Below are 23,882 nucleotides of genomic sequence, written 5' to 3' on the forward strand. Positions count from 1 at the left end.
TGGCTGAATAATATTCCATGGTGTATATGTACCACAGCTTCCTTATCCATTCATCTGCTGATGGGCATCTAGGTTGCTTCCATGTCCTGGCTATTATAAACAGTGCTGCTATGAACATTGGGGTACACGTGTCTCTTTCAGATCTGGTTTCCTCAGTGTGCGGCATGAGATTTTAACAGATGGTTTTTAAGCACCATGAGAACACTGCAGAGTAAGGGGAGATTGGCAAACTTCATAAAGGACTTCATATTGAAGTTGATCATTGAATATGTATATGAATATTTCAGAAAGCGAAGAGGAACTCAAGAGCCTCTTGATGAAGGTGAAAGAAGAAAATGAAAAAGGTGGCTTAAAACTTAACATTCAAAAAACTAAGATCATAACATCTGGTCCCACCACTTCATGGCAAATAGGGGAAAAAAAGGAAAGAATGCAGGTTTTATTTTCTTGGGCTCCAAAATCTCTATGGACAGTGACGGCAGCCATGAAATCAAAAGACACTTGTTCCTTGGAAGAAAAGCTATGACAAACCTACTCAGCATATTAAAAAGCAGAGACATCACTTTGAAGACAAAGTCCATTAGTCAAAACTATGGTTTTCCCAATAATCATGTATGGATGTGAGAGTTGGACAGTAAAGAAGACTGAGAACTGAAGAATTGATGCTTTTCAACTGTGGTGTTGGAGAAGACTCTCGAGAGTCCCTTGGACAACAAGGAGATCAAATCCTAAAGGAAATAAGACCTGAATATTCTTTGGAAGGACTGATGCTGAAGCTTAAACTCCAATACTTCGGCCACCTGATGTGAAGAGCTGACTCATTGGTAAACATTCTGATGCTGGGAAAGATTGAGGGCAGGAGGAGAAGGGGACGACTGAGGATGAGATGGTCAGATCACATCATCGACTCAATGGACATGAACTTGAACAAACTCCGGGAGATAGTGAAGGACAGGGAAGTGTGGCATGCTGCAGTCCATGGGGTCACAAAGAGGTAGACACGACTTAGGGATTGAACAACAACAATGAATAGTCTCAGATGGAGAAAGATGCTCAAAACAGAAGCAACAACTTTTATAGAGGCCTAAAGGAGTGAGAGAATATTTAGGGTGTACCAGGGATTGAAATGAAGAGTGTTTCTTGAGGAGCTAAAATTGGAAATGTTACCCTGACTAAGGAGAGTCTTTATTATTATTATTGTTATTATTATCATGCTTGGATATTTGGACTCTTTCTTCAAAGTGGTGTGTAAGAATTAAGGATTTTAGCCAAAGAAGAGTACCCACACAAACAGAAGAGAGAAATAAGTATAGTATGTGCCTACACCAAAAGAGATTCAGAACAGAAGCAAAATGCAAGGCTGTAACCCCATGTTTGCAGAGTGGAATGTATCCTTAATCTTCTGGCTGACTGCAGAGGAAGTTGCAGGAGTGAACACAGATAATGATTTTTATTATAGAACCAGTGGGAGGCAGCATCGTTCAGTGTAAATTGCATTAATTAGTACATAAGAGAAATATCCCTCTAGTTTATCCCCTTCAAATTCTGAAATAATCACTTTTTTGGAAAAAATTCTCCTTAACCTGAAAAAATAGGTGAAACAGGACAGTTATAATATATAAGGCATACACAGTGATTCCTTTTTCAGTTTGTGAAAAAAAGATTATTGATCACAGGCACGTTGAAAATATCTTCATGATGGTATTTGGCTAACTGCCATTCAGCCCAGTCAGTTGAAAATAATAGTCTATAGCAGCACAGTATCTATACTAAGTTTTCCATAGGAAGGACAATTTTAAGGAAGGGAATGTTGGTGAAAGTTTATTACAGAATTTAGGGATTGCCTAAAAATAGGCAATGGGCAAAGAATATTCAGTTTGATAATTATTAGCACTATTATTAAATTTTTATACATTCCATATTCAGGCTAAAGATTTTAATGGCAACACTAATGAATAAAAGAAGGTTTGAGAAAACACCATTGAGGGAAGTAATTAAAAGCACATTGGTGATGGACAGGGAGGCCTGGAGTGCTGCAGTACATGGGGTCACAGAGTCAGACACGACTGAGCGACTGAACTGAACTGAAAGGGGCTAAAGGAAAGAAAGAACAATGTAAAAAATATGATCCGATTTTTTAAAAAACAGCTTACAGTTTTAAGGGTGAGTTAAGGCATTCACATGTGAAAATGTAAAATAATAGTTATTTTGAGGACATCTCCTTACTGGGGGTTATAAATGTAAGGTTTTATATGCAGGAGAAGATCTACACAGGAAGGGAGAATTAAGAAATTTACAGAGAGGTTAATGTTGAGATAGAACTTAAAGGAAATGTATATTTGGGCAGTGAACAGGGGCTGAATAAATATTTCATTTTTTGTCCATAAAAAAAGCATATTAGTTTATCTTAGTTAAAGGGGAGATACATATACATATCACAGTTGAGACAGCTCTTTATCACTGATTTATAGATTAACGATTGCAATGGTTACTGTGGCAAGCCATTCAGATTTTCCCTTTGGAACAGAGGCACTCATTTCCCCAGGGGCTGGAAGTGTAATAGAGACACCCAAGTCCCTCTCCTAGAGCTACTCTCTTCCAGAAAAAAACTGCCTTATCCAAGGTCATGACTGCATTAATTTATTATTTAGTAGCTCCAGATTCACCCTTCAATACCTACTCTTACAATGATGGACAGAATTCTTGAAGCATTTCTCCTTTGTAGCAAACACGATGATAAGATTTCTCACTAGAGGTCGCTGTAGTGACACTGCAGAAGGAAAAAAATTTCGACTGATTCCTGCTGCTGGGCCACTGGTCCCAGATGCGAGTATGAGGACCTTAGGTGTTATTCTGCCCCATCCAGGTGTGAAGAACACGTGGTCTCCTGGCAACCTCATAGCTCTGACTCTGCCTGTTGATCATCTTCCCCGGCCCTCCCAACAGTAAGATCAAATGGTCTCAGCCTTTCTTTGGCACGGATGCCCACACTCTCTTCTGCACACCCATGCACCCACCACCTTACAATGCTTGCTTGCTTGACCAGTGACTATGGACCCAGCTCTGCCTAGAGAAGGCAGCAAACTGTCATGCCATCCAGTGAGCTGCCACTCCACCTTCCTCCAGAGAAATCTTCATGCTTGTCCTGGGGTAGGAGGTCCCCTTCCAAGTCGGTACCTCCTTGGGATAATCTCTTCTCAGTCATAGGGTACTACATTGAGTTCTCTTACATCTTATAACTATTCTTTTATCATAGCTTAATAGTCACTTATGTTAAATTCTCCTGTTTTAATTACAGTTTCTCAGGGTCCCAGTACTTCCTTCTATAAAACAGGCACAAAAACCCCACAAAGATCACATATTGTTTCTGAGGATCAATTGATATGATGTATGCACAAGCATTTGTTAAGTGCAATGTGCAATATAAATACAAGCAATTTTATTTTCATATTAATAATAATGGTAAATGACTGGCTTTGTAAACTTCATCTCTGATTATTGATGCAAATGTTTGGTTATTATGCCATCACCATTCCTGATTCTGAAAATTTTTCTAGTTGTTTGTGGATTACTTCCAAATTATCATTCTCACTCATGCAGAAAAGTTGAAAATTCAGACTGTGATATGATGAAACTTCCCCTTCTCTATCATAAAATTTTACTTAGAGGAAAGAATTCCGCCTGAAGTGCCATAAGAATATGATAAAAAGTCGAAGACTAGAAGTGCAAAATCACCAAAGCAAGTTTATAAAGCTTAGAAATTCCAGGCAGTTGATATTTATCACACAGCTGAATGCTAATGCATCCAGGAAAATAACATCAGCTCCAGATGCAACTATTAGGAATGTGCTCTGGGACAGGTCATCTGTGCTTTTCATCTGCCAAATGCATCCTTTAAAGGGAGTCCATGATGAACTTTGGCGAGAAAAGAAACACAGAGAGTTTAAACACCAATATTAATTTTGTCTTACCTCTGGAAATACTCTGACCTAAATAACACATACATAAATAATTTAGTGTACTTTTTACTGGGTAAATGGCTTTGAAATATTATCAAGTATTCAAATTAGTAGTGTAGAAAAAGTTGAGTCAAGCAATTGAGACGTAAGTCCTTCTGTATGAATTGTGCAAAGTGATTTTGAAATATTTCTAAGTATTCAATTCAAAGGTGTAAAAAAGGAATAAAAACAGCCAAAAGAGTCAAACATAACTTTTTCTATACCAGAGTTACTTCTATTAACTTGAATGGTCAAAATATAATAGGTATTTTTGATTAAATTATCTTATCAAATAATTTTTAATGTCCTTCCTGGTATCTCATAGATGGTGAAAATGTGAAAATTGAATGTTTACCTTTGGCAATATCATAATTATTAAAATGCCTTTAAAGGTGAATTTAGACTAATGTGACATTTTCATGTTCTAGGAGAGTATTTCACCAATTGAAAGGAATATAATAGTGTGCACTACTACCATAAGTGTCTGGATCTAAATAAAAATTACTATTAAATTTGTTGTTTCAAATTCAATTCTGCAGGAGCAGCTGCTGCCAGAGTTTGGAGACAAGATGTTTATGAGAGGACAGGAAGCAATTAAACTCTGATGCAGGAAGCTCTGGAGTGAGCAATGCCTTCATAATGTGTCATCTTGGGCTGTAGTGGCTGGACCTTTATATTCCTGCTTTGCTTAGGGAGAGATGTGGGCTATTCTGAGGGAGGATGTGACCTCAGATGAGCAAGTTCTCTACAGCTAAGAGACCCTGAACAGGCTGACAGCTGGAGGTTGCATGCAGATACTCCCCCCAGCTGAGCAGCAAGTCTTTCTTTGAAAATGGATCTGCGTAGTGTATCTCCATGTCTACCACAGTCCACAACCCATGCCTCATAAATCCACATCTCTACACATGTTTGGAGAACAGCCTACAAAATTCCAGTGGGCATCTCTTTTCCGAGGGAACACTTAGAAGAAGGAGGCTAGTGAGATAAACTACAGTCCCTGGCGCTGCAGTTGAGCTCTAGGGCTACAATCTTTATTCATCTCCTTCCTCCATTTTCACTCTACATAACCCACCATCTGCTACCACATATATTGACCTCAGTGACTTACCTGGTGTCATGACCTAGATCCTCACTCCTGAGTTCCCTGGTCACTCAGTCCTTCTCATAAGAGGGTGGCCATACCTGTTTCTTTACATTCACAATCGGCCAAGGGGATACCAAGGCTCAACAAGTGAGTCACTTGGATTCCACACACATTTCTCTATGCCCCCATCATGTAAGCAGCCCTACTTTATCCTCTTGATTAGAGTCAGTTACTCTTGCTAAAACAGTGACTCCTTTTCTTGTGTACTTTATAATTCAATGTGACTCTGCTGCATCCTTGGGAGAAACTATGCCCTATTTTGAGAAAAGTTTGTCTAACCATATAGAGCCCAGAGTTGCAGAAATGGGGAGCACGTTATTTCCAATGACTCATTCCTAGTGGGTTTTTGGGAATAACGGTAAGTGAATGGAAACTCCTGGTTCCACTTTTTGGTTCCCAGGTAGTCTACCTACTGGGAAAATAGTATCATATAAATATTATTAATTCAGAGTATATTCAAAATCCTGGGAGATGGAGTATCACTTCTGACCTGGTACTTCAAGCTATGCCTCTGGTAGCTTGTTCCAATACTCTATCAGGGCCACAGAATCTGAGTCATAAAATATGACTGAGGATCCCATGATCAAGGACCTATTTCTAGATCACCTTTGCTGTAAAAAGAGATCCCTGGTCTGTCACTATGTTATGTGGGATCACATACAGGAAATCAAACACTGTATAAACCCTTGGACAACAGTGCTGGCTGAGGCTCTGCAGGAAGAAAGGCAAACCCGTACCCAGAGTGTCTATTCCTATGAAAATAAGCCACTAGACTTCTCAGGTTAAAAGGGGCCCAGGGGCCTAGAAGGGTTAGCATGCCACCAAATGGAACAATTGTGCTCCTTATGGAATGGGATCATATTAAGGATACTAACTAGTTTATGCTGCTGCCAGATTGGATAATCATTGGTTGCAGAAGCAAGGTCAATCTTCGTCTGTGGGAGTCCATGTTGTTAGGAAAATGTCACCTTACCTCTGTCACCTTGGCTACATTGTTTCAGCACCAGGATGGCTGATGACAAGGACTGCCCAACATAACTGGCTGGGTAGGTCACTGTCTACTTTGCTGTTTAGTGCCTCTACCGCAGGAGACGATTACTTTTGAGTGTTACCATGTGATATGAAGAATTGATGCTTTTTGAACTGTGGCTTTGGAGAAGACTCTTGAGAGTCCCTTGGACTGAAAGGAGATCAAACCAGTCAATCCTAAAGGAAATCAATCTTAAATATTCATTGGAAGTACTGATGCTGAAGCTGAAGCTCCAATACTTTGGCCACCTGATGCCAAGACCTAACCCATTGGAAAAGACCCTGATGCTGGGAAAAATTGAAGTCAGGAGGAGAAAGGGATGACAGAGGACGAGATGATTGGATGGCATCACTGACTTAATGGACATGAGTTTGAGCAAGCTCAGGGAGATGGTGAAGGACAGTGAAGCCTGGCGTGCTGCAGTCCATGGGGTCACAGAGTCAGACACAACTGAGCAACTGAACAACAACAAAATGTGATACAAAGACCTTCTGTTTACACTTCATGCCCACTCTTGTGGGTACATCCATGTGCCTCTACTCTAGAACTTCTTCCACTCTTTTTTCCTTCTAGGTCCCTGACAAGCCAACCAGAATACTTGCTACTACCCATGAGTCTGTATATACTTTCAACTTAGGATACTCCTCTTTTTACACAAAAAGTATGACTAGGTAAACTGCCTTAACCTCTGTTCACTGGGAAGATTTTTCCTTACCACTGTCTGTCAAGGCCATTACTGTGTAAGGTGGTAATTCAGTTACCATCCACTTTTCAACCTCTGCCCACATACTAAGTCAAACAATGTGTAAACCATCTTTGGGCTTTTCTTCAGGTGATGATATAGCCTTCTCCCATGTAGCCGTAGGAGTGAGCCAGGAGAGTGATTCTGACAGTAATTAGGGGGCTGGGCTACCTGTCATGCAGCTTACTTCTGGCCATTACTCCTTCTCATGACCAATGCTGTAGGTACCACTGGCATTTTACATTGGATTTTTGGTGGCTTTATCCAGCCTTATGATTTGGTGACTTGCACAGGCTCTAACTTATGATGAACAGCTCTGGCCATATGGTGACTTGGTGTCCTATGGGCAACCATTCCATCTCCATCAGGGACACCAGAAGCTGTTTTTTCCAAAATCATGTAATTATTTTTTGCTGATTGCTTTGTTTCAGAACTTCCAGGATCCTGCATTGTGATTCTGTTACTAGGGCTTGCCACAATTTCTACACAGCATCTTATTGTTGATATTTCTAACATGATAGGTCTCTACCATTTCTGTCCTTTATTGTGCCCATCTTTGCATGAAATGTTCCCTTGGTATCTCTAATTTTGAACATGATAGAGTCTGCCCAATCTTATGGCCTAAGCAGAAAGGTTGCTTGCACTGCAGCATTGAACTGCTGCAGAGCCCTCTTATTCTCTGGTTCCTGTTCAAAGCTGGCAGCCTTTCATGCTACACAGTATTTGGGTGGGAGCAGTATTCCTAAGTGTGGAATATGACGCTTTTAGAACCTGAAGAGACCTGCTTGAGTTTTACATTGGATGGAATGTCTCAGCATGTCCTAACTAAAGGACTTCTAAAATTTTACGGTTGTCACTGGCTCTGCATCTTTGCAGGGTTTATCTCCCATTTCTTGTGAGTTTGTGTGTTTTTCCAAGGCCTCTATATTCTAGCCATTTCTTCTTCTTTATATGCTACCAAAGAAGTTCATGGACTTTCACATCTGTTTTTCAATTGTCTGCTACTCTCCCTCAGCTGTCTGTTAACATTTTCTGCTGCAACAGTGGCACTTAGCTATAGCGATCCAATCCCATTATATTTTTTTTCCATGAAAAAGACCCTTGTGTTCCCAGATCAGAGTGGGTTTAACCTTTTAACACCATTATTGAGATATGATTCACATACAATATCATACCCCCATTTAAAAAGTCTATATTCAATATTGTTTAGTATATCCCCAGAGTTGTGCAACGATCACCTTGATCTAACTTTATAATATTTTTGTCATCCTGAAGGAAAACCATACCCATTACCAATCACCCTACCGCCCTACCTGCTACTCCTAGCCCTAACAACCATTAGCTAACTTTGCATCTTTATAAATGTGCCTATTCTGGACATTTAATATAAATGGAAAAATAGAGTATGTGATTTTAATTGACTGGCTTCTTTCATTTAGTAGAATTTTTTTCAAGGTTCATTCATGTGGTTGCATGTATCAGTACTTCATTTCTGTTTATTCTTGTATTACTATTAAATAATTGTAAAAGTTAAATTTTCAATGTAAATTTTAAAATTGTAAAATTTAAATGTAAAATTGTAAAATTACAATTAATTGTCCATACAATTAAATATTATGGACACATCACATTTTCTTTATTCATTCATCAGTTGGTGGACATTTAGGTTGGCTCCACTTTTGGCTATATCAGTAATGATGTTATGAACATTTCCATACAAGTTTTTGAGTATAATAATGAATATTATCTCATTTCTCTTAGGTATATGCCTAGGAATGGGATTTCAGTCATAGTAACTCTATGACTAAATTTTTGAGGAACTGTTTTCTAATGAGACTAGGCCAATTACATTCCATGAGCAAAATATGAGGGTTTGTTTCTCCACATCCCTGTCAGTACTTAGTATTGTCTGTTTTCATAATAGCCATCCTAACTGGATATGAAGTGGTATCTCATTGTGGGTTTGGTTTTTTATTTCCCTAGTGAATAATGATGCAGAGCACATTTTCTGTATTCTCTTTTTATTTAATATTTTCTTCATAATCATCACATACCTAGCATATTGCACCTTCTAGGACTTTCCCTTCCACTGGTACACATGACTAATTCACCAGCAGTGAAAGTTTTAATAATTTAACAGTCACTCTGAAAGAAGAGTTTGCTATGATCTGCTTGGCACCAGGAGTCTTCATAACAAGCTGGGTGGTGAGTGGTCTAGCTCCAAAACACCATCTTATTGACTGCTTTCTCAAATCACTCCTGTGTCTACTCTTGCTGACTGAATTTTCCAGAAGCAGATGTGAAAAAGAGTTTGTGTTACAAGCTATTTTATTAGGAATCAACATTTATAAAGTGAGATAGAGGAGGATTAGACAGAAGATGAAATCAAACTGAGATGCAGGCCTGGAAAACTTGGATAACCTGGTAGAGAGTTTTGGAACAACAATTGTGCATCATAGTGTCCTATTTGAGGCCCAAATGGTCAAGTCTTTACATCCTTACCTGACTTGGCCACCAGATGTGGGCTGCCCTGGGAAGAAAGTGAAAAGAAAGTGAAGTCACTCAGTCGTGTATGACTCTTTGTGACCCCATGGACTGTAGCCTACCAGGTTCTTCCATCCATGGGATTTTTCAGGCAAGAGTACTGGAGTGGGTTTCCATTTCCTTCTCCAGGGCACCTTCCCGACGCAGGGATTGAACCCTGGTCTCCCGCATTGTAGGCAGACGTTTTTACAGTCTGAGCCACCAGGGAAGTCCTGAGAAGGACTGAGAAGATCTGAGAAGGGTGTACTGAAATAAGGCCATTCTCTGCAGGTGAATGCAAAGAAATCGAGGAAAACAATAGAATGGGAAAGACTAGAGATTTCTTCAAGAAAATTAGAGCTAACAAGGGAATGTTTCATGTAAAGACGGACAAAATAAAGGACAGAAACACTATGGACCTAACAAAAGCACAAGATATTAAGAAGAGGTGGCAAGAATACACAGACTATAGAAAAAAAACTTCATGACCTAGATAGATAACCATGATGGTGTGATCACTCACCGAGAGCCAGACATCCTGGAATGTGAAGTCAAGTGGGCCTTAGGAAGCATCACTATGAACAAAGCTAGGAGAGATGATGGAATGCCAGCTGAGCTATTTCAAATCCTAAGAGATGATGCTGTGAAAGTGCTGCACTCAATATGTCAGCAAATTTGGAAAACTCAGCAGTGGCCACAGGACTGTGAAAGGTCAGTTTTCATTCCAATCCCAAAGAAAGGCAGTGCCAAAGAATGTTCAAACTACCACCCAGTTGCACTCACCTCCACGCTAGTTAAGTAATGCTCAAAATTCTCCAAGCCAGGCTTCAACAGTATGTGAACTTCCGTATGTTCAAGCTGGATTTAGAAAAGGCAGAAGAACCAGAGACCAAATTGCCAACATCTGTTGGATCATAGAAAAAGCAAGAAAATTCCAGAAAAAACATCTACTTCTGCTTCATTGACTACGCCAAAGCCTTTGACTGTGTGGATCACAATAAACTGGAAAATTCTTAAATTCAGATGGGAATACCAAACTACCTGACTTGCTTCCTGAGAAACCTGTATGCAGGTCAAGAAGCAAGAGTTAGATCCAGACATGGAATAATGGACTGGTTTCAAATAGGGAAAGGAGTATGTCAAGGCTGTATATTGTCACCCTGCTTATTTAACTTACATGCAGAATACATCATGCGAAATGCCAGGCTGAATGAAGCACAAGCTGGAATCAAGATTGCTGGGAGAAATATCAATAACCAGATGGTCTAGTGAAGGCCATGGTTTTTCCAGTAGTCATGTGTGGATGTGAGAATTGGACTATAAAGAAAGCTGAGCACCAAAGAATTGATGCTTTTGAACTGTGGTGTTGGAGAAGACTGAAAGTCCCTTGGACTGCAAGGAGATCCAACCAGTTCATCCTAAAGGAAATCAGTCCTGAATGTTCACTGGAAGGACTGATGTTGAAGTTGAAACTCCAATACTTTGGCCACCTGATGTGAAGAGCTGACTCATTTGAAAAGACCCTGATGCTGGGAAAGATTGAAGGCAGGAGGAGAAGGGGATGACAGAGGATGAGATGGTTGGATGGTATCACTGACTCAGTGGACATGAGTTTGAGTAAACTCCAGGAGTTGGTGATGGATAAGGAGGCCTGGAGTGCTGCAGTCCCTGGGGTCGCAAAGAGTTGGACATGACTGAGCGATTGAACTGAACAGATAAGCAGATGACACCACCCTTAGGGCAGAAAGTAAAGAGGAACTGAAGAGCCTCTTGAAAGTGAAAGAGGAGAGTAAAAAAGCTGTCTTAAAACTTAACATTCAAAAAACAAAGATCATGGCATCTGGTCCCATCACTTCATGGCAAATAGATGGGGAAACAATGGAAACAGTGACAGACTTTTTTTTCTTGGGCTCCAAATTCACTGCAGATAGTGACTGCAGCCATGAAATTAAAAGATGCTTGTTCCTTGGAAGAAAAGCTATGACCAACCTAGACAGAATATTAAAAAGCAGAGACATTACTTTGCCGACAAAGGTCCATCTAGTTAAAGCTTCGGTTTTTCCAGTAGTCATGTACGTATGTGAGAGTTGGACCATAAAGAAAGCTGCGTGCTGAAGAATTGATGCTTTTGAACTGTGGTGCTGGAGAAGACCCTTGAGAGTCCCTTGGACTGCAAGGAGATCAAACCAGTCAATCCTAAAGGAAATCAGTCCTGAATATTCATTGGAAGGACTGATGCTGAAACTCCAATACTTTGGCCACCTGATGTGAAGAACTGACTCATTGGAAAAGACCTTGATGCTGGGAAAGATTGAAGGCAGGAGGAGAAGGGGATGACAGAGGATGAGATGGTTGGATGGCATCCGCGACTCAATGGACATGAGTTTGCTCAAGCTCCAGGAAATTAGTGATGGACAGGGAAGCTTGGTACGCTGCAGTCCACAGGGTTGCAAAGAGTCGGACATGACTGAGCGACTCAACTGAACTGAAGGGCAGGTGAGGTAAAACCAGAAGGAGTGGACAGCTGGCGGCTGCCTGCTGACTTCCCTCCCCAAAACTGGGCAACATATCTTTTCCTTCCATTGTGATCTGGGAGTCACATCGCCATGTCTACCATATATGTTATACTTGGGTACAACTTACAGGCCTTCCTAATAATTGCTGTATATTATTCAGTAGCTTTTACTCATGTTGAATAATTTCCAAACATCAAATAATTAAAGGATGAATATGAAGTGTTGACAGATATCATACACAAGGGTTAATTTCCTCTTTTCAGTTATTTGCTTATTTGCATATACTTATATTTTCATGTTTATTTATCATTCTGTAGAAGTACAAACTGGTTTTCTCCTGATGACACATAAAACTGCATAGCCCTAGAGAGTTACTTGATCTTGAATGAAAACAATCCATCACTGTCTTTATTTACACACACACACACAAAACTATGGTAGTTTTTACTGCTTAACATCCCTTTTTTCTTAAATTTAGATATTACTCAAAATGATTTTTCTCTCATTTGAAAACTCTTGTCTGCAACAAGCACTTAATTTTATGGCAAAGAAATTTATCACAAACTGAAAGGTAAAATTTCACCCAGAGTTCCACTAGCCTTGAGAGAGAAACATAGTCACATTCCTCACATTTTTCTAGACTTTTCTATAATTTGACCTTTTGATGTTAGAACATGACTCCTGCAATATTCAGTTGTTATGTTGCAAATGCACTGATCTTTTATACTTTGGGCATTCACTTTCGGGTGTACAATTGACTAAATTAAAATTAATACAATACACACTTTGAAGAATCTAAATCAATTTAGGCCATTTTGTTACAAGAAATAAATTTATTTATAAAAGACAAACTGTATTGGAATTCCTACCTTAAGTGACAGGTACACTATCCATTTATACTTAATACAAAGTAGTTTCAAATATGCTTATGTAGAGATGAATAACAAGAACAAATCTTTTTAATACACACTTATATATTGCTTTTTAGGCAATGACTTTCTCATACAATATGCACCTTAATTTTTCTCAACAAGAAGACATTTCATTTGATATGCTCTAATGGCTTCTGTATTTTAATAGCTTGTATATCTATTTAACTAAAGAGGATCCAGTGTCTGTCTTTTATTATAAGTAATTTATACTGGTTTGTGCTTTTAACACTTTAACTTAGATGTGTCTGTATATCATCTGAAAATTCTGAATTCCAGTGAGTTGAAAGGCAAATGAAAGTGAATTTTTAGCATGAGAAAGAGTGGGTAAGTCTTATCACAACTGAAGTGCACACACACACAGACAGACACATACACATACAGAGAAAGACATACACATACAACATGGGCTTCTGTGCTGTATCAAGACATCTGGGAGTTTATTTGCTTTTTCTTTTCCTGTATAGAGTTTATCACAGTGACTAAGAGAGAGACTAGAAATGGGTTGATGGGTGTATCTCAGCTACCAGAATAACAGGATTACTTCTCATCTTAAAAGGCCTGAACAAAATTGCTGCTAAAGAACAGAATGGTAAACTTCCTCCGTGGGAGCACAGCTATCCATACAACTCAACTACTAGTAATTTGGGGACACACTTTCTTCAAAATCCTTTTCAGTCCTGGCAAAATCCTGAAGAGAGGTGACTCTTATTAAGTGAAATTTTATGATTTCCTATTCTTTCCTCTGCCTCTAAGTTGAGATAAAACGTGGGTTACAACTTAAATTGAAATAACTACTCTCAAGAAAAATAAGTACAGGAATAAATTGGAACTGTATTATATGAGATAGAGATACAATCGGATTATCAGTCTTATATTCTTTGTCCCTATTGTCATGTCTCTGCATTTGTTTGTTCTAGCACTAGATGACAACCTTGGCAGCAGAAACTGTTGGTTTATGTATCTTCTATTGATAGGACATCTATAGAATGCAGGGATATATATTTGGTTATGGGGAAAAACCTGCTTTTTATTTCCCAAAATATGTTTACTTTAATAAACAACCATCATATATGTGAGGTGTATATATATGTGATAATATATATAACTTAGAAAGCTTTTTTTGAAACTAAGGCTTATATCATAAGATGGAGCATTAAACTCCCTTAAATAATTTAATAACCGTGCTCATTTTTTTAGATATAGATTTTCTTTCCATAAAATTCTTTTAATTCAAGCTTCAGAGTTTTTCGCAGATCTGGTTTACCTCTGTCTGTGGCAAAATTTTTGAGAACCATAACTTGGCCTTAAAACATGACATGAATCAAAGTCTTGATTTTAAATAAATAATTTTAAATATTTTCCCTGGTGGTTCAGATGGGAAAGAGTGTACCTGCAATGCAGGAGACCAGGGTTCAATCCCTGGGTCAGGAAGATTTCCCCTGGAGAAGGAAACAGCAACCCACTCCAGTATTCTTGCCTGGGAAATCCCATGGACGGGGGGGTCTGGTGGGCTACAGTCCATGGGATCGCAATGAGTTGGACACAACTGAGAGACTAACACACATTATCTAAATAAGTCATTCTTTCTGAATGCTGGCACTACAAACTTTTCTCTTTATCCAGAACTGTAACTTAAACGGAAACTCAGTTATAATAGCTAGAAGCTAGATATTCTATTTCTTTGTCCTCATGACATTTTTATTCAATTAAGAGGCATGTGGAGCAAGGACCAGTTACAGGAACTAGTTGGCACTCAGTTCCTAATTCTTATCTCTTGTCTCTCACATCTTACCAAGCTTCTGGAACCTAAAATGTATGTACAGGGTAGTTAATTTTTTAATCTCTGCTGTCATGAAGAGTTTGCAGCCTAGAAACCAGCTCAGTTCATCATCTGTGTATTAAGTACCCATTATGAACAAACAACTGTGCTAGAGATTCAAAGATGAAGAGGACATTGACTTATCCTAATGAGATTATATCTAAATGGATTTCCACATATAGTTTAGATATTTCTGCCCTCTTTCAGAATGCCAGAGCTCAGCCACCTACGGACATTATTTTGACCTAAAGAACTGATAACTTAATCTGAGTCTCAGCAGACATGATGTAATTCTATTATATAATCATATATCCCAGGTCAAGCAGGAATCTTAAGTTTTCAGTACCTGTGTCCAATATTTTTATCTGTCTTTCATTGACTTTGTTATTGTTTGAACTCATTTGGCAAGATTGATATACTTCCTTGTATGAAAGACTGTCAGACTTCAGTAGGTTACATTCACAAAGACTGTTTAGAATCAAAATGTTCAACTAATAAGATTCTCTATATATAGTATAGAAAATATGCTTAAGATAGGAGGAAGCTTTTCCAAAAGTATGCAAAATATGCTTGACTTAAAATGCCAGTGAGTATCAATGAAACACAAGGTACAATGGGGATAGTAGATATGGTTTGGGAATGTAATAAAACTCTGCTAATATGGTGACTTCATTTCTTACTATATATGTGATATTCAGCAGGTTATTTAAACTCTCAAGGCCTCAGGTTTGTTGAATGTATTAAGTACAAAAAGTTAATATTATCCTCTTCTGAGAGTTAATATAAGAATTAAAGCATAATACAATATTTGTAGATTTAACCACATGACTATTTCTAAGATTCAACTTTTGAGAACCTAAAAAATGAACAATTTTCTTATGGTTTACAATCTCAAATCATATAAAGCTCTTTGTACACAGAAACCACTAAATAACCTGTAGCTTTTGCTATTTCTGCGAGAAAGCTGATAAAGAACTTCCCCTTCCACCATACTTCCTACTGCACCTCTAGAAGTTAGTTAGTAGAAACAGAATTGTTTTTTTTTCTCCTCCCTACCTCTAAGAAAGTTATAATTTTCCAGTACACGTTTTTGGGTGGTAACTCAAGAGTACCCAGAGGGGAAGGGCTAAGAGAGAAGGGATAGAAAAGTAGGTTGACACTTCTAAAAAGTGAGAAACAGGATGTGAGCTAGGTGGGATGTGCTGAGAGTGAGAAAAGCTTGCCACTAAGTGAGGGTAGGTTTGAGGCTCCTTTGTTGTGAAGATGCACCCAGTTTAAGTTGGGAGGAGGGATACCTATTGGCTTTTTTTTAATCCCTATTTCTATTGATTCTGTGGATGAAAAAATTAATCAATAGTCATCTATTGAAATGGAACAGAAAATTCCATTTCTATTAATCAACTGAATTGACTCATTTTTACTCCTTTATATGACTGAGTAAAATTCCATTGTATATATTTACCACAACTTCTCTATCCATTCATCCATTGATGGACATCTAGGTTGCCCTAGCCCTAACCAAGAGCCTGTTATACAGTGTGAAGTAAGTCAGAAAGAGTAAAATAAGTATCATTTTTAAGGCATATATATGGAATCACTAACCTCAGATATGCAGATGACACCACCTTAATGGCAGAAAGCTAAGAGGAACTAAAGAGCCTCTGGATGGTGGTGAAAGAGGAGAGTGAAAACGCTGGCTTAAAACTCAGCATTCAAAAAATAGAGATCACGGCATCCGGTTCCATCACTTCATGGCAAATAGATGGGGAAAAAGTGGAAACAGTGACAGATTTTGTTTTCTTGGGTTCCAAAATCACTGTGGATAGTGACTGAAAACCATGAAATTAAAAGATGCTTGCTACTTGGAGGAAAAACTATGCCAAACCTAGACAGCATATTAAAAGGCAGAGACAATACTGCCAACAAAGGTCTTTCTAGTCAAAGCTACAGTTTTTCCAGGAGTCATGTACAGATATGACAGCTGGACCATAAAGAAGGCTGAGTACTGAAGAATCGATGCTTTTGAACTGTGGTGTTGAAGGAGACTCTTGAGAGTCCCTTTGGTAGCAAGGAGATAAAACCAGTCAATCATAAAGGAAATCAGTCCTTAATATTCATTGAAAGGACTGATGCTGAAGCTCCAATACTTTGGCCACCTGATGTGAAGAACTGACTCATTGGAAAATACCCTGACGCTTGGAAAGACTGAATGCAGGAGGAGAAGGGGATGACAGAGGATGAGATGGTTGGATGGCATCACCAACTCATTGGACATGAACTTGAACAAACTCTGGGAGATAGTGAATGACAGGGAAGTATGGCATGCTGCAGTCCATGGGGTCACAAAGAGTTGGATATGACTGAGTGACTAAACAAGAACAAATACTCCATTGTATTGTACCACAACTTCTTTATCCATTCATCTGTTGATGGACATCTAGGTTGCCTAAAAATTTGAATAATTAAGAGTTCAATAATAATATTATAATAACTCCAAAAACCAATAAAGTCTCTATTACTTTTAAAATATCTGGCTTCAAGCTCTTTGATTCTCATAGAAAGAAAGATCCTACTCCTGTTGTATCTATATTGTTATGTCATTTCCTCTTGCTGTAGCATTTTCTAACAGAGCAACTGCTTAATTTCCTTCTGAGGATACCCTCTCCTACCTTTCAAGGCTCCCATTAAGCCTGGAGAGCTTCCTTTGTTATGGCTTAATAGCCTGAATTTCATTTTTGTTCAGAGAAGTAATTTCCTACCCTTTAATCTTTTCAGGTGATCTTCCCTGGAGTCTTTCCAGTTTCATATATATATATATATATATATATATATATATATATATATGGAAAGATTTTAACTTAGCCTTCAAAGATTCCCAGGAAAAAGCTGCATAATTAAACATGTTCTGCTACCAAAGTTCTATTCCCCTCAGGACAAATATGGGCTTCCCTGGTGTCTCAGTGATAAAGAATCCTCCTGCAGTGCAGGAGCTGCAGGAGACATAGGTTGGATCCCTGGCTTGGCAAGATGCCCTGGAGAAGGAAATGGCAACCCACTCCAGTATTCTTGCCCGGAGAATCCCATGGGCAGAGGAGCCTGGCGGGCTGCAGTCCATGGGGTCTCAAAGAGTCGGACATGACTGAAGCGACATGGCAGAGCACACAGGACAAACAGAACGATGCCTTTGTGTACAGATGCTTGGGTCTGGTGCAGTTCATGCTCAATCAGGGTGTACCTAAGGCTTTTATATCAGTGCTAGAGCTCTGAAGTCTTTGGTGAGAGTGCCATCCTCAAGAATTTTGACTTTGTGAAATATTATGACATCATGACTCCAAGTGCTAGGGTTAACTTTAGGGCTTGAACAATCTCTACTAAAGAGAGGTGTGGTAAATGAAAGATGAACACACATTTTTTAGCTGTATTTCCAAGGAGAAGCTGAGTCTATATTTCCTCCCCTTAAATTTGGGCTGATCTGTGATTATTCTGACCAATAGAATATGAAAGGAGTAATATTATGCCCAGTTCCAGGCTGTCTTAGTCAGTTTGGGCTGCTATAACAGAATACCATGCACTGAGAGCTTAAACAACAAACGTTTTGTTTTTCAATTTGTTTCCCAGTTCCAAAGTCTGAGAAGACTAATATCAAGATGTTGGCAGATTCTTATCTTCGGGAGGACCTTCCTAGCTTGTAGACAGCCACCTTTTCACTGTATGCTTACACAAGGAAAGAGAGAACTCATGTCTCTTCCTCTTTATAAGGGTATTAATTTTATCATAAGGGCTCCACTTTTATGACCTAATTCAACCTTAATTACCTCCTTAAGTCCCACTTACAAATATCATTACTTTGGGGATTGTAGCTTCAACATAAGAATTTTGGGGAACACAAACATTCAGTCCTAACCTTTTGGAGGACTAGCTGCTACCATTTGTATCCTCTTGGAGTTCAGAGAGGCCAAGACCTGCTAAAATTCTCGACCTATTTAAATCTATGGCTGATTCATATCAATGTATGACAAAACCCACTGAAAAAAATAAATAAATAAATAAAGGAAAAAATAAAATAAAATTCTCGACCTATTATATTGTAAAAGATAATAATAAATTGTTTTAGTAAGTCACTAGTTTTGTAATGATTTGTTACATAACAATAGATAACCAGAACAAGAAAGAAACACATTTTCTTTCCTGAATATTACCACTTTTCTGCATGCCCCTCAATATTCCTTTACCATGTAAGTATATTTGAGTACTCTAGCTAAGAGGCTATAGTTATGGTTGTGATCTCTGAGGTTAATAATTTGAAGGGTTTGACTGCTATCATATAAACAAGTATTTCTCCAATGACCTAGATTTCTAGGTTTGTTGGCCACCACAGTTAGCTTCTCTAGGGGATGCTGGGAAAGACGAAAATGCTAAATAGACAATTTTACCACTCTATGACAGTTTCTGCTATTTTCAGCTTGGACCCTGGAGCTTCCACGTGAGCCTCCACCCTGCTGCAAGAGACCATGCGGAGATAAAAAGTAACTTATCTATCATCATGGGATTAATATAAGCTCAACTCCAACCTATTCTAAGTCAAAAGGTTAAATGCTTGTGTCTTCTACTTCTACATGGAAGAATGATTGCTAATTTGGTTCTGTTACAGGAATAAAGTTACAGTAATGTGATGGAGAATCTGGTTACATGCATACAGGAGGAAGAGGGGCAAAACTGCAGTATATTCCAGTATTCCTCAGTCTACCCATAAGTACTCAGTCCTAAATCTCTGGGTCTTGAAAGAGATCTATTTATTGAGAGTGCTATATACATATTATTCTCCTTCTCTATGGCTTGTTGACTTAAGAGTTCCCACTTAGGTTACATTTTTCTGAAAACTTTTGCAAGTCTCAAAGCTTGATCTGAACAAGCAGATTATACACTGCATTATTTCTAGTCAATGAATAGGACTCAATCTTAAAATAATCTTCCTCCACTGGGATTGCTCTTCATGTGCCTGTCTCTCTCACTGCTACTGCATCAGAATCAGGGGCTTATTTCCCACTGGTTCACTTGTCTAAGGTCAGGAAATCAACAGATTTAGCTTCTATGGATCCATTTATTTTTAAAAGTATTTCAGAGTATGTCAATTTAGCTATCAACACACATTGACTATCAGCAGTCACTAGTACAAGATTTTCACTGCATCTGCCAAAAACATGGTTGACATTTGCACTCTTTCCCCATCTCTTAAGGTGTGAAAATAAAAATATTTAAGAAATCACATATATACACAAAAACAGATCTATATATGCACCCAACAGGTAGTGTGACTGAGGCAGTTGACATGAATTTCTCAGTATTTTAATCCATTCTCTTATGCTGGCCTCTGGCTGCTCAGAGGTATTTCTGGTATAAGGAACAATGATGCCCTGCCTGAGAAACATGTTTGAACCCAATCTCTCATAGTCAGAGAAGCCAATGTTTGAAGCCAATCTCTCATACCAAAATAAACCAGTCCGGAAAGTCAAGCCAGAGACATAGACAGTGTTACTCTTAGACCTCTGGTGAATCAAAAGATGGCTGAGATTGTGCAGAAGTATGCTCAGGAGATCTGGAAACCAGAGAATTCAGCAAGGACAGTTCAGCTGAATGCTGGTAACAGGTGAGAAGCTGGTTGAAAGTTAGGCAACCTTTGGGGTTTTCTGAAGCAGTAGAATAGATTTTCACGAACTCCTGAACTTTTAAAATGCCACATGCAGGAGATACATTGGACAGGGGGAAACATACTTGAATAGACACTAATCACTGTGTTTCAGAAATCAAGTATGGCTGGATATCCTCTGGCTGGCAGGGCTCAGTGAAGCTTAGGTCACCTGAATGCATGTATATTAAACCTTATGATTATTTGATTATTGCATCTGGTAGACCCAAGGAACCAAATACATTGATATAAAGAAACCTTTAGGTCAAGGGAAAATATAAGATAGACTGAAAAATATAGTCACAGTCATATGGTGTGTGTAGGGGGAGAGTGGAAGAACCTGTAGTATTATGCAGCATTATTACCAATTCCCAGTAATATTCAGAAAGTCACATGATTTATACATTTATACATCCAAAGTATTTGATTGTGCCTTAATGTATCCATTCTAATTAAGCAACAAAGCATCCCCACTTTGTTGGGAGGAATTCTGGGAGATCTAGACGAAACAGTACACAAAATTCCCACACATACAGCAAAACAAGAAAAACATAGGTTTTCTAGTGACAATTACCCTAGTATTTCTCCATTAATAAATCAAAGTATGTGAAGTAAGAGTAATCTGATTATACATTAGTTTAATCCATTACAATGTAGCAGCAATTTATTGTGTATTTGAATTATTGCTTTGTGGCTTCTTTCTTCATAAACATAGATATAGTTCCACCTGGATCTTACTAGCTATGTGAACTTGGAAAACTATGTGAACAGAACTACTCTGGGCCTGTTTCCTTACCTCTAGAAGTAATATTTGCTCTCTTCATCTGTTATGTTGTATTAAGAGAAATATGGCACAATATTTATTATAAGCATTTGTGCACTGTAAAGTGCTACCTCGTACTAAGTCTTCAGTGGTGATGGTTTGAAAAAGGAAATGCTATCTTATATTTACTTCTTGGATTATCCCAACTTCTAGAAAACCTGATTATTTTTGTCCCAGCACAAATAATTACTGCAGGTTCCTCAAGACAAAATTTTGAAATTTTATGTTCTCAGTGCCACAATACAACAAGAAAACACTTCTAAAAAGTCATAATGCATTGAGTATGAGGTTTTTTAAAAATTCTTCCTGGGGAATAGCAGTTTAGTCCGTTTCCTTGTAATACTAAAGATATATTAAGCCTATTCAAAGCAGTTTTATCTAAAGAAAAACACTATTCATTAAAAGGAAACAGTGATTTTTTCCACCTAGGAATGAACTCAAGCCATCTATTGTATCTCACCTATGGATATTATCTCAAAAATATGTGAAAAGTGATAAATGACATTCTGACATATAAGTGTAGTAACAGAGAAAACTGGCTGCTAAGGGCTTTCATGAGTGGAAATTCCTTAATGCATTTATCATGATCCAGGTCTAGAAACTCAATGTTTTCAGTGCTTTAGTGTTGATCAGACTTAGGGACATTGGCCCATGCTTAGCAAGTCACAGAATATTTCAGGGTTAACCTGGATCCTAATCTACTAATTTACAATAAGAAACACAACTGTCAACATGATTGGAGAGTCAGGTCAGCCAGAATGGCACATTCTCTCACTGTGGAAAAACGCCAAAGGAAATCAACTACAATTAGAAAAGCCTAGAAAAGCCTAGCAGAATGGCTCAAATATGATAGCTCTAAGCACATGTGTCTCTTGGTATGGCCAGCCCATAGCAGGGTCAGAGTGGACCATGCATAAAACTCTCCCAAATCAAAGAAGGAAAATCACTAAGAATCATGCCTGGCTCCACAACCAGATAGAAGAAAGTGTTGGATCTGCATTGTTTCATCCCCTTGAAAATGTGGATAAAGAAAGCTAACTTGGAGGAGGAGCCAAGATGGCGGAGGAGTAGGATGGGGAGACCACTTTCTCTCCTACAAATTCATCAAAAGAATAACTGAACACAGAGCAAACTTCACAAAACAACTTCTGATCACTAGCTGAGGTCATCAGGCGCCCAGAAAAGCAGCCCACTGTCTTCGAAAGTAGTGCTGTATAGTTGGAGAAGTCCTGAGACTACAGGAAGAATAAAACTAAAATCCAGAGGCAGGACACTTAAGCGCAAAACCTGAGAACACCAGAAAACTCCTGACTACATGGAACTTTAAGTAATAAGTGACCGTCCAAAAGCCTCCATACCTACACTGAAACCAACCACCACCCAAGAGCCAGTAAGTTTTAGAGCAAGACATACCACGCAAATTCTCCAGCAACACAGGAACATAGCCCGAATGTCAACATACAGGCTGCCCAAGGTCACACCTAACACATAGACCCATCTCAAAACTCATTACTGGGCACTCCATTGCTCTCCAAAGAGAAGAAATTAAGTTCCACGCACCAGAACACCAACGCAAGCTTCCCTAACCAGGAAACCTTGACAAGCCAATCGTCTAACCCCACCCACTGGGTAAAACCTCCACAATAAAAAGGAACCACAGACCTCCAGAATACAGAAAGCCCACTCCAGACACAGCATCTAAACAAGATGAAAAGGCAGAGAAATACCCAACAGGTAAAGGAATATGAAAAATGCCCACCAAGTCAACAAAAGAGGAGGAGATAGGGAATCTACCTGAAAAAGAATTTAGAATAATGATAATAAAAATGATCCAAAATCTTGAAAACAAAATGGAGTTACAGATAAATAGCCTGGAGACAAAGATTGAAAAGATGCAAGAAATGTTTAATAAAGACGTAGAAGAAATAAAAAAGAGTCAATTAAAAATGAATAATGCAATGAATGAGATCAAAAACACTCTGGAGGGAACCAAGAGTAGAATAACAGAGACAGAAGATAGGATAAGTGAGGTAGAAGATAAAATGGTGGAAATAAATGAAGCAGAGAGGAAAAAAGAAAAAAGAATCAAAAGAAATGAGGACAATCTCAGGGACGTCTGGGACAATGTGAAACACCCCAACATTCGAATCATAGGAGTCCCAGAAGAAGACAAAAAGAAAGGCCATGAGAAAATACTCGAGGAGATAATAGCTGAAAACTTCCCTAAAATGGGGAAGGAAATAGCCACCCAAGTCCAAGAAACCCAGAGAGTCCCAAACAGGATAAACCCAAGGTGAAACACCCCAAGACACATATTAATCAAATTAACAAAGATCAAACACAAAGAACAAATACTAAAAGCAGCAAGGGAGAAACAACAAATAACACACAAAGGGATTCCCATAAGGATAACAGCTGATCTATCAATAGAAACCCTCCAGGCCAGAAGGGAATGGCAGGACATACTGAAAGTAATGAAAGAGAATAACCTACAGCCAGATTACTGTACCCAGCAAGGATCTCATTCAGATATGAAGGAGAATTCAAAAGCTTTACAGACAAGCAAAAGTTGACAGAATTTAGCACCACCAAACCAGCTCTTCAACAAATGCTAAAGGATCTTCTCTAGACAGGAAATGCTGAAAGGCTGTATAAACGTGAACCCAAAA

The sequence above is a fragment of the Cervus canadensis genome, chromosome X (genome assembly GCF_019320065.1).
Source record: "Cervus canadensis isolate Bull #8, Minnesota chromosome X, ASM1932006v1, whole genome shotgun sequence".
Taxonomy (NCBI): Eukaryota; Metazoa; Chordata; class Mammalia; order Artiodactyla; family Cervidae; genus Cervus; species Cervus canadensis.